Genomic DNA, 14,185 nt, shown 5'->3' with positions numbered 1-14,185 from the left:
GAAATTTCTGAGCTTTGAGAATATAAAATACTGAAAGAAACAGGCTTATTTCTCAATTGATGAGGTCACTGAGAGGGCAAAGGCATCTTCCAGCTGCCAAAATACTAGAATTGTAGTTGATTAGAGAAAAAAGAAAATATCGCTAAGGGATATACTTCTGAAAATTAAATAATGTCAAACACCCAATTTTATATAGCATTCTTCATTGTTCTCAAAACACTTTATTAACTGGCCTAACCTTCATTTTCATAACACCTCAGTGGGGTTAGAACCTACTAACAGATGTCAAATAATACAAATCTAATTTTATCTTTAAAAATGAATAACATACTCTATTATTACAGAAGATAGGAGATACCCAAGGTGTTCCCTCCCGCACCACCTGCAAAATAAACTCTCTCTCTCTCTCTCTCTCTCTCTCTCTCTCTCTCTCTCTCTCTCTCTCTCTCTCATACACACATACACACAGACACACACAGACACACACACACACACACACACACACACACACACACACACACCTCAAATTCAGAGGTCAAAGGATCAAAGGAAGAGGCTGGGATATGGCAAACTTCATCCATTCCATATCTCTACAGCTGATTCACAGAAAAATAACACAGTGAGGACAACTGAATGCTATGCTATGAAAACAACTGCTCTCAAAATAGGACAGAGGAAAACGCTTCAGAGAGAATTCCAAATATCTCTTTCTAAGAGCTGTTTTCAGTGGTTTCCCAGGACAGATTACACAAAGATAACTTCACACCATTAATACATATGTATGCACTTTCCATATATTATCATGTTTAGTCTGCACAACAACTTTGTATGATTACCCCAGTTTTTCAGATGAAACTGGTTATTAAAAGTAAATAGAGACATGATAGATGATGATAGATGATAGATAGATAGATAGATAGATAGATAGATAGATAGATGATAGATAGATAGATAGATAGATAGATAGATAGATAGATAGATAGATAGATAATAACTTCCTCCCAAGTCACAGGGCTAGGGAATGGCAGTTACTGAGATCTGAACCCAGGTCTGAATTATTCAAATTCTGAATTCTCCAAAGCCCCTGCCTAGATTAGTGTGTCTCTCAAACTTTAATGTGCAAACAGGTCACCCAGGGAGCCTGGTAATATGCAGGTTCTGATCCAGCAGACTGAGGTGAGCCAGAGATTCAGCACCTCTAACAAGCTTCCAGGAGATGCTGGTGCTGGTAGTCCAGGGACCATATTTTGAATAGTAAGATACTTTGACAGTGTTTCACAAAGTGTGGTCCCTGGGCCAGCAGCATCAGCATCACCTGGGGCCTTGTTAGAAATGAGAATTCTCAGGCTCCACCTGAGACCTTCTTTGACTTGGGCATAGATGGGGTCTCAGCAGTCTGTGACTTAAGCCCTCCTGGGGATTCTGATGCACGGCTATGTTTGAGAGCCAATGGGTAATGTCCAACATTTCCAAAGATGTAGACAATCTGGAATAATTCTTAGCTGAGTAAATGTGATTTCTTCTTGTTTTCCTAGATCACCACATCTTTAGTTAAAAAGTGGCCTGGCCAGAAAAAAAAATGTGAAGGTAGCATTGTTGCATTGCATTGCAGTGGTACTTTATCACAAGCTGTGGTGTGTGGTCCCAGAAAGAGTCCTTGTAGGTGTGAGAGGAAGGGGTGGCTGACGTCGACCTCATTGATCCCCCCTCTCTAACACTGGTAGAAATGTATCTTTCTCAAAGGGGCCCCCTCTACAGTATGCCCAAGCCATTTTTCTTCCCTATTCTAATGCGTTTTGCAAAACAAATTACTTACTCTCACATTTCCATTCTAAAGAGTGACTAAGAAATAAGCATTTTCCCTTAATTTGAGGAGAAACATGTCAAATAATTAACAAATACAAAGAAGATAGTTATCTTAGAACTCCAGTTGGGATGAACATTAAGACTCAGAGGAAAATTATAGTGTTTGGAAGACTCAGATAAATGAAAAATTAAAGATTTTAATTGGATTTATTTAAATAAAAACAATCTGCAATGATCACATTTTTAATAGTAAGTGATAAGATAACTGAGCACTGAACTATGTGCTTTACACAAATTATCTCATGGAATCCTGACAGCAATACAGCAAAGCAGGCACTAGTTTATCCCTATTTTAATAATTATGTGATGGGCTCAGAGAGGACACATATTTACCCAAGGTCATATAGCTAGTAAGAGTCAGAGCTAAGATTTTAATCCCAGTCTGTCTTTTTCCTTCCCTATGAGGGCTATTGTTCTGTCCTAGCATTTACCCCCACAACACACACACACACACACACACACACACACACACACACACACACACACACCAGCTGCCTGGGCCCATGTGAGAATGTGATAATTCCACTCTACTTATTCCTGAAAGTCTCCCATCCTACATGTGAAAATCAGTGATAGGCTCATTGATTTCACAGTCAGTCATTGTTAATGCTGCCCACAGCTAGGTGAAAGGACTCCCTTAAAGAATCAAAAAAGGAGTGGAAAAAGAAATTTTCTTTGGTCTTCTGGGCTTGGAAAGGTTAATGCCACAACCTCCAACATAGAGAGGACAGAAGAGAACTCTGGAAGTCCTATAAATTAAAACAAAGCCACATGCTGTTCCATGAGACAATCAGAAGGGAGGAGAAATTGAAAAGAAAGTACCTTAAATATCTGAGAGTTTACAAAATTTGTTTAAAGACCCAGAAGAAACCAGTAATAGAGCATGGAAAACTTTATCTTAAGAGCCTGCATCTCTCCAAATGGATTCATTCTTTGGACCACACTTGGTCCTCTACCGATTCCTGTGTATCCCAAGATGCAGCATTAACGCATGTCTGGTGAGGATTGAGCAGAACAGAGATTTGCATGTTGTACCAGACTGAAGAGGTTGGCCATGAAAAGATTTGTGGTAAATAAATCACCTACTCTTTTATAATTTTCAGTCACACACATCAATCCATTTTAACAGATGCACGCTCTCATAACAACGGGGCTCACATTTCTTTTCTCCCCATAATCACAATAGAAGGCCAATCGAAACAGATTGTACCACACAGAACAAAGCAATATATCTGTATCCCTTCCCTGAAGTCATCATTAGAGATACGAGCCCCTGCATCTGTGAGGGACTTCCATTTGTACTTGGTTCATTAATAGTCTACATTCACTTCACGCCATCTGATTGGTCGGAACAACTTTAATGATTCTAACAAAGATGAAGATATTAAACATAGAGCTCATTATCAGTCAGAAGTCTTCCATGTTCCCTGCTATATAATTAACTCCTTTCATTCAACACATTTAAAATAGCATCAATGAGAAATACTTAATTACCTCCCTCCAGAAGTAGGTCCCGGACTCAGATTCAGTAGCCAGTTTCACAATGAGGTCCAATTCAAATTGTTCTTAAAATAATGTTTCTGCTAACTATAGAGGCAGCTTAAGTCCAGGCCACTTATACTAGGGAATAGAAATGATATGACGGAACTGGAAGAAAAACATCTTTAGACTGTCATTTCTTTTTACAAAATGGGTGAAGGTTTTTTAATGGCAACATATTTTCCCAAGGAATTTAAAGTATGTGGCCAAGGTTATAAGGGAAAAAAATAAAACTGTAGTGATGGGGGGAAATGCTGTATGAATATTTGTGATCAGGATGTATCCTATGGATAGTAAAGTATGTAAGATGCTGGGTTTCCACACCAGGCTGACCTTAATCCAGCTACCGTAAAGCAAAAATATGAGAATGAAAGTGACAAAAGTGACACCTAAGATAATGCTTCAATTATGCCTCCAGGGCTGAAGGGACATAGCACAGGCGATTCAATTAGGCGTCCTTGCTTCCAGCTCATGCAATCTTATTCGGTGAATACAGCACCTGTTTTATATCGCATCATATTGTTGATTGCTGTGGCCTTTGAGAGAGCATTGCTGAAACCTAAATATCCAAAAGGATGGCTGGCCAGCCTAATATTAACACAAGATGTTGGCAGGGCATACCACTTATTTGCCATTCTGACTGTGAGAACATCTTGAGGATTATTTCCTCAGAAAAGCAAGATCATTTAAAACTCTTCTTCCTTCTTCTCATCATCGTTACCATCATTGTATCATCACTGCCACTAGACCTATAGAGAGTTCCAACTACGGACAAGGCATCAAAGTGTGCTTATATTGCAGTGGACACCTGTTTAGGTCCACTAGTGTCCTGGGTTTTTGTTTGTTTTGTGGAGGGGGGCAATGACATCTTCTTTTAATTATTCATAGATTCAAAAACTGTTGAACAGGTAATTTTTTTCTTCTTCTCTAAGGATCAGTTTATTATGTTACATCTTTGAGGATCCTTTCCCCCAGTCATTTCTTTGATTCTGTGATATTAGGATTTCTCCCTAAGAGCCACCCTGGGTGTTCCTCTAACAATTCCAGCATCAAGAATAGACAGGAGAGAGCTGGAAAAGACCAGAGGGCCTCTTTTGTAAGAAGAAGAATCTCTCTTCTACCCCCTCCTTGGCTCCCCTCCTTAATTCCTGCTAGGCCATAAACTACTGCCTGAGGACTCATTATCCACCCTTCTGAGGCTTCTCACCAATGGTAGGGAGAAGGACTCCACCCACTACATCATCTTAATCAGCAACTTAGAAAACAGTGTCACATAAAACAGCAGCAGATCTGAAAAAGTGCAGTAATTGCAATAGTGCTGCTAACTAAACATCCAGCTCCGCTTCTGCATAGTTAAGAAGGTGGTTTATGGCAGGCATTTGTAGCATTTGAAACATTAAAAGGAAAATTAGCAGAACGTGCCTCAACAGAATCCTTACTGTTGCTGAATGGAGAGATGTGGAGAGAAATAAGGCTGATGACCCCCCCCCAAAAAAAAAAAAAAAAAAAAGTATGTTTTCTTGCTAGAGTCTTTTTCCTCTTCCCAGTGTTTTTTTCTTTCCTTTTTCAATGGCGAAAGAAAGAAAGAAGAAAGAAAGAAAGAAAGAAAGAAAGAAAGAAAGAAAGAAAGAAAGAAAGAAAGAAAGAAAGGGAGATGGAAGGGAGGCAGGGAGGGAAGGAAGGAGGGAAGGAAGGAAGGAAGGAAGGAAGGAAGGAAGGAAGGAAGGAAGGAAGGAAGGAAGGAAGGGAGAGAGAAAGAGGTAAAAGAAAAGAAAATGAGTCGCTGAGGGAATAATTTAGCAACCAGGCTTTTGCAGATAGTGCTGTGTGCTTAAATTACCAGAGAAATGCTTTCAATTGCACCCCTTTTAGAATGAAAACACTGCGTGGTGTTTTCCCAGGATTGGAGCACACAGCAGGAGGTTGCAGGCTAGTGCTGGGAAAGCAGGAAGGGGGGAGAGAGAAGGATGGCTGGTAAGGCTAAAACTAGTCTATCTTCTTTGGGATGCTATGTTAAAGAACAGAAGAAAGGTGGTTTTTTATACATGCAAGAAAGGTGTCCTACTTAGACCTCCCATGAAGGCCTCCTGGCAAAAGAAATCATTCCCCTAATAAGCAAACAGTGGGTGAGCCCCTACTATGTGCCAGCCTGGAAATTGGTAAGAAATCAGCTCTGCACTCACAAGGACCTCATTGTCTATTAGGGGAGGCAGCCCAAATAGCTAGAATGCTGTATAGATTAGAAACCACTGGAGTACCAAGTGATGAGAAAACCCAGAAGGCAGAATGCTTCTGTCTGTTTAGAGAAAGTTTCTCAGAACATAGCAGGCATTCACATAACCTCTGAAATTGAAGAATCAATAAAATAATAGATCGACCAATTCATTTATAATAGACGAGGTGCCATTGGAGTGTGATCTTAAAGGAGGAATAGATGTTCGTACACCAGACACTCAGCAGAGGGAATATCCCATACGAAGGTGTGTGACCCAGGTAGTGTAGGGCTTGCTGAGGGTTCAGGGAGAGCTGGGTGTGGGCTGGAACTACTGGCGCAAAGTGGTGAGTGGCAGCGAATAAGGCTGGTAAATTAAAGGCCACCCAACTTCTAAGCAGAAATTTGGTAGGACAAAGACTCCAAATAAACTTAAAATCAAAGACAAGCAAACCAGTTAGAAGCCTTTCATTAGAGAAGAGACACAAACCAATGAGCACTAGAATTGAGGTCAACTTCAGCAAGACAATTCAGGAGCTGAGGATTCCGATATCTTTAACTCATGTTCACCATGTGGAGTAAACACAGTGGAAGGCAGTCATGTAAACAGGTAACAAAACTAAGACCACGTGTCACTATAAAATACACACAGGTTCTCCCATCTAACTATAATCTCCTTGTCTGGGAATGTAAAGTTGTATAAGAATCCCCATCTTGAAATTCTTCAAAATAATTTCATCTTTGAACTTATATTTTAAAATAAAGTCTAATGAGACAATTAAGCATGGGCAAGAGCAAAAAAGGCACACACAATATGCATAATCATCCTTCCTTGTCATCCCAGTCCCAAGTGGCATTTGCCATGCCCCATAAGCACAGTATTCTGTATAAGAATCTGTCAAAATGTCTCAAAGGTGACAATGGCAAAACAACTAAATTGTGGCTTCTCTCTCTCTCTCTCTCTCTCTCTCTCTCTCTCTCTCTCTCTCTCTCACTCACACACACACACACACACACACACACACACACACACACAGCAAAAGTCTTAAAAAAAAACAAAGGAAGAAAACATGCATAGTGATGTTTTTTATACCCTGGGAAAGGGGACATATGTTCTTTGATATGCCTTAATAGAGAATCAGACAGAGCCTGAGATATAGACCAGTACTCTGATAGTGTGGAAATCATTCCTGCAAAAAGTACTTAAATCACAGTGTTAGCACTTCCTAAATCTTAAGGATAGTGGGAAATGAAAGGAAACTGTTCTGAAAACTGCCATGAGTTTTTCTGCCTGGAAAGAAATTTTCTATACCATTTGAAATTTGAGAGTATTGGTTGTGATAGTAACCACAGAAAGTCTGAGGTAGATGTTTCAAATTTGTCTGGTCCAGTTTCCTATAGGTTTTCTCAGTCTAATAGCAGCCAAATTGGGGCTTCAGAACCCCAACAGTTCATTCCTGCCCTATAGGCGAATTCCAGACCAACAGAGAACTCAATGCAAAGGATGAGCCAGATGTTTGTGTCTGAGCAAATCTAAGGACAGGTGAGGAATATAAACAGCTGAATACCCTGTGTAAAGGCATAGCGCCATGGTTCAGTGCATTCTGAATGCACATCTGTAGACAAGAATTATAAAAACAAAATCTCATTTACATGTCCCTATGTAGACAAAATATTTGCTAATATAGAGCTTAATACAGAACAATCTAAGCTATTATAGGAAACACAGTATAAAGGCTTTGATATCTGTGACATTCATACATCTGTGATATTTCAATATCTGTGGCCTTGTCCTTGTCATTCCTAAAATGCATGCTTAAAGAAGAGAGTCAATCAGCCAGCCACACCAGGTGAGGTAGAACTGAGTGTATATTTTGGGAAAGCCAAAAGCAAAATTTAGTTCTCCAAATGAGTCTCCATATGGCTTGCAAAGCCCAGGGCCAGCATCATGGGTCTGCAGGCTATATTGCTATACAAATGCCCCACATAGTCTGTGTTTGGTTTACTGTTCTCCTGTCCCCATCTTGAAATTCTTCTTCTTGAAGTCTAATGAGACAATTAAGCATGTGCAGGAGCAAAAATGGCACACAGTATGCATAATCATCCTTCCTTGCCATCCCATTCCCAGGTGGCATTTGCAATGCCCTGTAAGCACAGGATTCTGATAGACAGATGAGGCATCTTCAATGAGACTCAAAATGAATACAAAGTCCAGAGTGTAGCACTTACTACTAAGTAAGCCAGAAGACTGACAGCCTCAGAGGCCATGTTTTTAGATGGAATCAAAACTTGCTTCAATCACAGAAAGAACACAATGACATTCTAAGAAGCACAAATGACCAACAAACCCTATCATATTCCTTTCTACTCACATAGCTCCTGTGAACTGATCAACCTCCTAAGATAAAAATTATGACAACAAGGGAGAGGGAAAGATAAGCAACTCTTTATTTTTTCAGTCCTTTCTTACCTATTTATTGGTAAGCCAGAGGTAGAGAATGTTCATAGAATGTGTGTATCAAAAAGTGTAATAAAAACAGTTGAGCTGATCTCTGTAATATTCGCATTATTCTGGTAAGAACAAAATAAATATGTACCGCATGAGCTATGAAAAAGAAACTGTTTCCTATTTCGATAATTCTGCATCATGAGTTAAAGTTATTTTGCTTCCATGTAAAACTGGCATCACACAATTTAGGAATAGATGGCAAAATTCATGCTAATAATTTAATATGTAAATTTTCTCTACTTAAAATGTCATTAAATAGCAAATATAAAACAACACGATGAATAGAAAGAGTGAGGAAAGAAGGAAAAGGTTATATGTTTGTACCTTAAGTGGCATCTTGTCACTTTAGCATAAGAAGCCCACATTTTAATTTCACACTGTGTCTGCAAATTAAATAACCAACCCTTAGAAAACCTATAATATTTGTTCTCTGGCCCTTTACTGAAAATGTTTTGCCACTGGTCCTAATGTCATTACCTGCATGGTAGGATTTACTACCTCCTTTCTGCTTCCATTGTTTTTTCAGAGAGATTTGTAAAAAGGGAGGAAAGGAGAGAGGGAGGGAGGGAGGTAGTGATAGAGAAATATCTATATGAGAGAGACACTTGGATTTATTGCCTCCCTCACCACCCCCTTGTGCTCTGACTGGGGGTGGGGAGGAAACCCGCAGGAAACAAACCTAGGACCCTTTGGTGTGCAGGCTGACACTCCAACCACTGAGTGACACCAGCCAGAGCAACACTTTTAATCATTTATCTTTTCTGATTATTCTTGTCACTAATTTATAAGCCATTTGAGAATAGCAACCATAAATAGGAGACAAATAGAGAGAGAAAATAAACTGTGTCTCTCTGCTCTTGGAACAAAATTAAAGACACTGTAAACAAAGGCTTTTTCTTATCTGTACATCCATGAACTCATCATTTGGGCAGCGATGGTGCTATCTAGTCTGTGGTGATCACATAGATTAATCACAGAAGACTCCTGCCCTTGAACATGTGAGGGCCACAAACATGTTCACACAATATAATAGTACAGGACAATGGGATTAAGATAAGAGGCACAGGATAAAGTGCTATAGGGATCAAAGGGTCTCACCTGGGTCAGAGTAAGGAAGACTTCATGGAACAGAGATGGCGTCTAAACTGAAGCTCAGATGGAGGGTGGGTTTGGATCTTAGATGTGGGAAGAACATTGTAAGTGGAGGAAACTGGACAAGCAAAAGTGTAGGAGTCTGGAATTGTGTTTCTGTGAGAATATACTGTCACCAGCCGTTCCTGTGGGTATATTGATATGAAAATTCCAGATGACCATGCATAGGCTACCCTGTGGTGTCAGTAAGGGGCACAGGATCTAAGAAGGCGTGAATTCTCACCCCTTCACTCCTGATGCTTAAATGAAGAATCTACTAGTAGATGGCAGTACAGGGCAAAGATGAGAGTCTATTTATGAGTTTATGCCAAGGAGTTCCAAGCAGAGTAATAGGTTCTTCCAAACTACAGCTCTGCCGGGGGAGCTGCAAATGTAGCGATATATCCTCTGGACATAAGGAGCCCTGTGAGAAGCATCAAGGAAACAGCTATTCAGCTCATAGCACTGCTTTTCCTGAGCTGTCACTCTGGGATACTGGTCTAGAAAGAAAGAGGGAGGAAGGAAGGAAAGATGGATGAAGGGAGGGAGGGGGAAAAGGGAGGGAAAGCAAGGTAAGTTGCCTCTAACTCCATTTCAAGATTAGACTGAATACTTTTTTGCTGCTTTTTGAAAAGGAAAGGGTCTCATATTTCAGGATGATGGAAGATGGTAGGGATCTGGGGAGTGGTGAGTGGGGCTTAGGAGACAGGACAGTCAGAGAGAGAGCCTGGATAGAAATCAGGCAAAACTTATCAAACCTATGCAAGGCATGAAAACAATTACTCTTTCAATTTTCTCTTTAAAATCTCTGCCCCCATGGAAAAAACTAAAGTGACACACACTCAGGTAAACAAGTGCCATCTGGTAGAGTTCTGTAATCTGGCTTCCGACATCACCATAGAGCTTTATCTCAAGGCAAACATGGCTGTTTTATACTCATTTCAAAGATGGGTTTCTGGGCACCTGAAGTAGGGTGGGAATGAAAGAGACATAAATGGACCAAGGTCCAGTATCTTTCTTTTTGTTCCAGCTGCTATGTCATGAGAAAGTAAGAAAGGTTTTCTGTTTCTTAAATCAGAAAGAACACGTAGCCTGTAAGAGGAGGGGTACAGTGGCATCATATAAGGATAAAGCCCTAGGAGCCAGCTGTCTCTGAATTCAGATTTGGACAAGTTACTAATTTCTCTAGCCCTTGGTTTCCTTACCGTATAATGGGGATATAATACCTACACTCATAATGTTGCCGTCGGGGGTTAAACAGTAATATAGAGAATCCTAATCCAGGCTAGCGCCAGACACATTGTTGGCTCCCTCTAAGCAAATACTGTTAACGTGACTTAGGGATATGAACCAGACACTCATTTATGCATTGGGGTCTTTGAGGAGGAAACAACGAGATCCAGCACCCTGTGGCCTCTGCTATCCATCTGAAGTACATTACCATCACTTCCAAGTCTTAAATTATGTAAAACACATCCCTGTGGTGCAAACCCAAAGCAAATGGTAATGATGTCACTTTGGCAGAGCATGTAAATATCAATGCAAATGGACAGCACTTGAAAGGGCAGCTGCTTTTATCTCATCACGGCAGCAATTCTCTCCTGAAGATTTAGACGTCAAGCCACAGTGGTCAAGTGCACACACAGCCCCTTCTCGCTGCCACACCAGCCAGGGTAGCTCTTTCCTCTGAGGGAGAGGAACGACGGTGCATCTCAGAACGAAGCTGTATTTCACAACAGCCCTGTCCTCTCACAGACAAGTTAGCATTGTGCACACAGGCCAGTCAGAGTGTGAACGCTGTGCATATGCAAGATGCCACTCTCAGTGGCAGGCAGCTTACAGCCCTGCATGCTGATTCTTGGCAACACCTGGGGGGGAATGGTTGACAGCTGCAGTCTTGACAAGAAGAGAGGGAGACCTTCTTGAGCATGCACACAGGCTCAAACACACACACACACACACACACACACACACACACACACACACACACTTTTAGACTGTCTGCTTGCACAAAGCAAGGCAAATTGAAAATAGTCATTCAGGTACTACAAGACCATGGGGATCAGCAAGCAATTTAAAGATCTGAGTCTTTACGCTTCTGTTTAAACACAATTATAGACACTTGTCCACCGCCATTTGCTATGATATTGTTTTTTTTTTTTTTACAATCTACCATTATTATGCTCATGCCCCCCAAACAGAAAAGTCACTCCTAGAACAAAAGTACCCCAGGGTGTAGAATAGGGAGGTGCTATATGAGGCAAGGGCTGCCCTCTGTCACCTTGTCATGGCCTGCATGGCAAAATGTTTGTTCGTAGCTTCCTGGCCTCTGTGTCCTAGGTCACTGCTTCTCATTTTCTTTGGAATCAGAACTCCAGGGCCAGGAAATCACAGCTCTCCAAGAGGTTAAGTAAATGCCATGTGTTCAAAGAGAGAAGAAAGCAATAAAGTAGCTTATTCTAATGTCTCTTCTCCAAAGCCACGGAAAACAAAAAGGAGGAAAAGATGGAAGCAAAGCAGGGCCAGGAACTGGGGCTGAGATGGTAGAAATAAAAACTCAGAGAGAAATGTATACAAACAAATACAGGCCTTATGTTTCCATGAATAATTCAGGACTCCCACTGCACTGACTTATTCAGACAAGGAGGGCACCTGCAGCTTTTGAAGGACAAGGACCTGAGACAACTCCTAGGAGAGTCTTCAGGGTGAGTTTCTTTTTATCAGGCACACACATGTACATATAACACACACATACAAATGATATACATATAGGTACTGACACAGAAAGCTTATGTGTTCCAAGGATTAAACAAGGCTTTTAGATTAGATAAATCATAGAAAATTCTCAGAAATCCCCAGATAATGATTTGTTTGTGTTCCGACTTAATTCACCCTATCCTGTCCCAAACCCAATGGCTCACCACTTCAAATATGCCCCACCAAATCATCTCTAGTAGTTCCCCCCACTCCAATCTCCTGACACCTCATTACTCATCTCCAAACCTGTTGCTCCTCCTAGAATTGTCTCTGCTCCCATTCCAGAGAAGCCCAGTAACACCAACAAAAATCCCAAACCTCTTTATTTGCTCCACAAATGTATGGTATATTACCAGATACACCTTGAGCCTCTAGGCCAATGCTATTTATCTAACCAAACATATTATTTTCCTGCAAATCTGTTTCTCCTCCCGATTCAATGGTATTTGAAAGTCTTTAGATAGCAATTCTTGCTTCCCTGAAATTGAGAAAAAAAAATCTGTGTGTGCATATATATGTATGTATTTAGTTCAGTGTATTTTATCTGATTTTTCCAAAGAGGGTAAAAAGTTTCCATCTCAGTTACCAAATCTTAAATGTTGGCAGCATCATTCTCTTTTCTAGCCTGCTCTGTCTGATTCTGTCTGTGTTGATTCACTAAAGATGACAAAATCCCTGGCTGAGTTCTAAGGGGAAACATGGCAAGGACCTCACACCTGGACTTAGATTGATCTCTTGGTTTGTTTTGAGAATTCCTTAGTTCAGCAGCCATCAAACACCTCCCTGTTCTTGGCACTTAACAAATAATTTCTACATTAACCAGCCACTCATAAATAATGTAGATGTTTCACTATTACTCTATCTTCATCCTGGGAAACAAACACTTGCATATGCAAGTATTTCTGAAGGGAGTGGGATATTCCATTATTAAAATTATTCCATATACAATATTAATGATAATGTAACCTCCTAAGAGTAGTACCACATAGTTCTAGACTAATATTCCATGCCTCATTAGCTCTTAGTTAAAATTATTAAAAAGAGCTTCCTCACATTGAATAATTTCTACTTCTAAGTATCGATTTCATTATTTTTCTTTAAAACTATACTGACCACAAACAATTCCTCTTTCAATACTACCTTTAATCACGTTTATTGCAACAGATGATTTTTCCCTCATCTATCCCCTGCCATTACTTCAGTCACTCCACTCCTGAGCCTTCTACAGTCCTCTAACCATCAACTACATGATACAACTTCAGGACCCATACCTTCAGGACCCTTTCCTTCTTTAGATTTCTTTCTAGTTTGTGAATGCAGTGAGGTGTGTGAATATCATTGTTTATGTGGTCTGACCTGGACTATGTACAATAGAATTACTTACTACGTGGTTTTCTTTTTAACAGCCAAAGATCTCCATTGAGTTTGTAGTCAGCTAAAATCCCTGGGCCTCCTTAGCATGAATTTCTGTCAAAACAGGTCTCCCCTAACCCAAATGTGCTTATTCATTCATTTATTTTAATGTAAGAAGAAGGAGACCTGGATTGGAAAGAACTAAACGCTATTCCAGAAACAATATTTTAAAGCTTTATGATCTTAAGAAATTAATTTAATACATTTTATTTTCATTTTTCCCATCTGGGAAAAAATAATTTCATACACAATTTCTTTCAAAGAATTAAAATATATAAAATGCCTGGCATAGAGAGGTGATCATGAAATGTTGGTTTCCTATTCGTTTCACTTCATGGTTCCATATTATCAAATAGCTTTCTGGACCTGGTATCTGTACCATCTGTAAACTTATTAAAGACTAGAGGTCCAGTGCAAAAATTCGTGCACCAGAGCTCACCGAGAGCAACCGGGAGGAGAATCTGCACAGGCTCAGGACTGAGAGTGGGGCCCAGGTGGTGGGATCCACATGTGCACGGAGATGCGGAAATTCCAATGGCAGGGGAACGGCAGAGGAATCCTTGAGAAAGCAGATTGAAAGTTGGAGACTGCGGCTGAAATCTCCAGCAGAGGGTCGGCTCAGCCACAGAGACCTCGCCATCTTGAGTGGCTGTTTTTTGGAAACGTATACTGTACACCCAAAGACCCGGCATCCAGAGATCAGCTGCTAACCCGGAGACACCGGATGTGGGACAGTGCGACTACGTGGAGTCCTGCTT

General features: G+C 40.5%; 1 protein-coding gene across 8 annotated transcripts in view; it reads right to left on the bottom strand.

Annotated features, from left to right (window-relative positions):
• NRXN3 (neurexin 3) overlaps nucleotides 1-14,185 on the bottom strand; it is a 1,487,454-nt gene that overhangs the window by 489,487 nt on the left and 983,782 nt on the right. The gene's annotated exons all lie outside the window — the stretch shown is intronic.

Source organism: Myotis myotis, unplaced genomic scaffold (assembly GCF_014108235.1).
Source record: "Myotis myotis isolate mMyoMyo1 unplaced genomic scaffold, mMyoMyo1.p scaffold_m19_p_1, whole genome shotgun sequence".
In the NCBI taxonomy this organism is placed as follows: Eukaryota; Metazoa; Chordata; class Mammalia; order Chiroptera; family Vespertilionidae; genus Myotis; species Myotis myotis.
The sequence above is the reverse complement of the archived record's forward strand: the minus strand, read 5'-3'. Positions and strand labels throughout refer to the sequence as shown.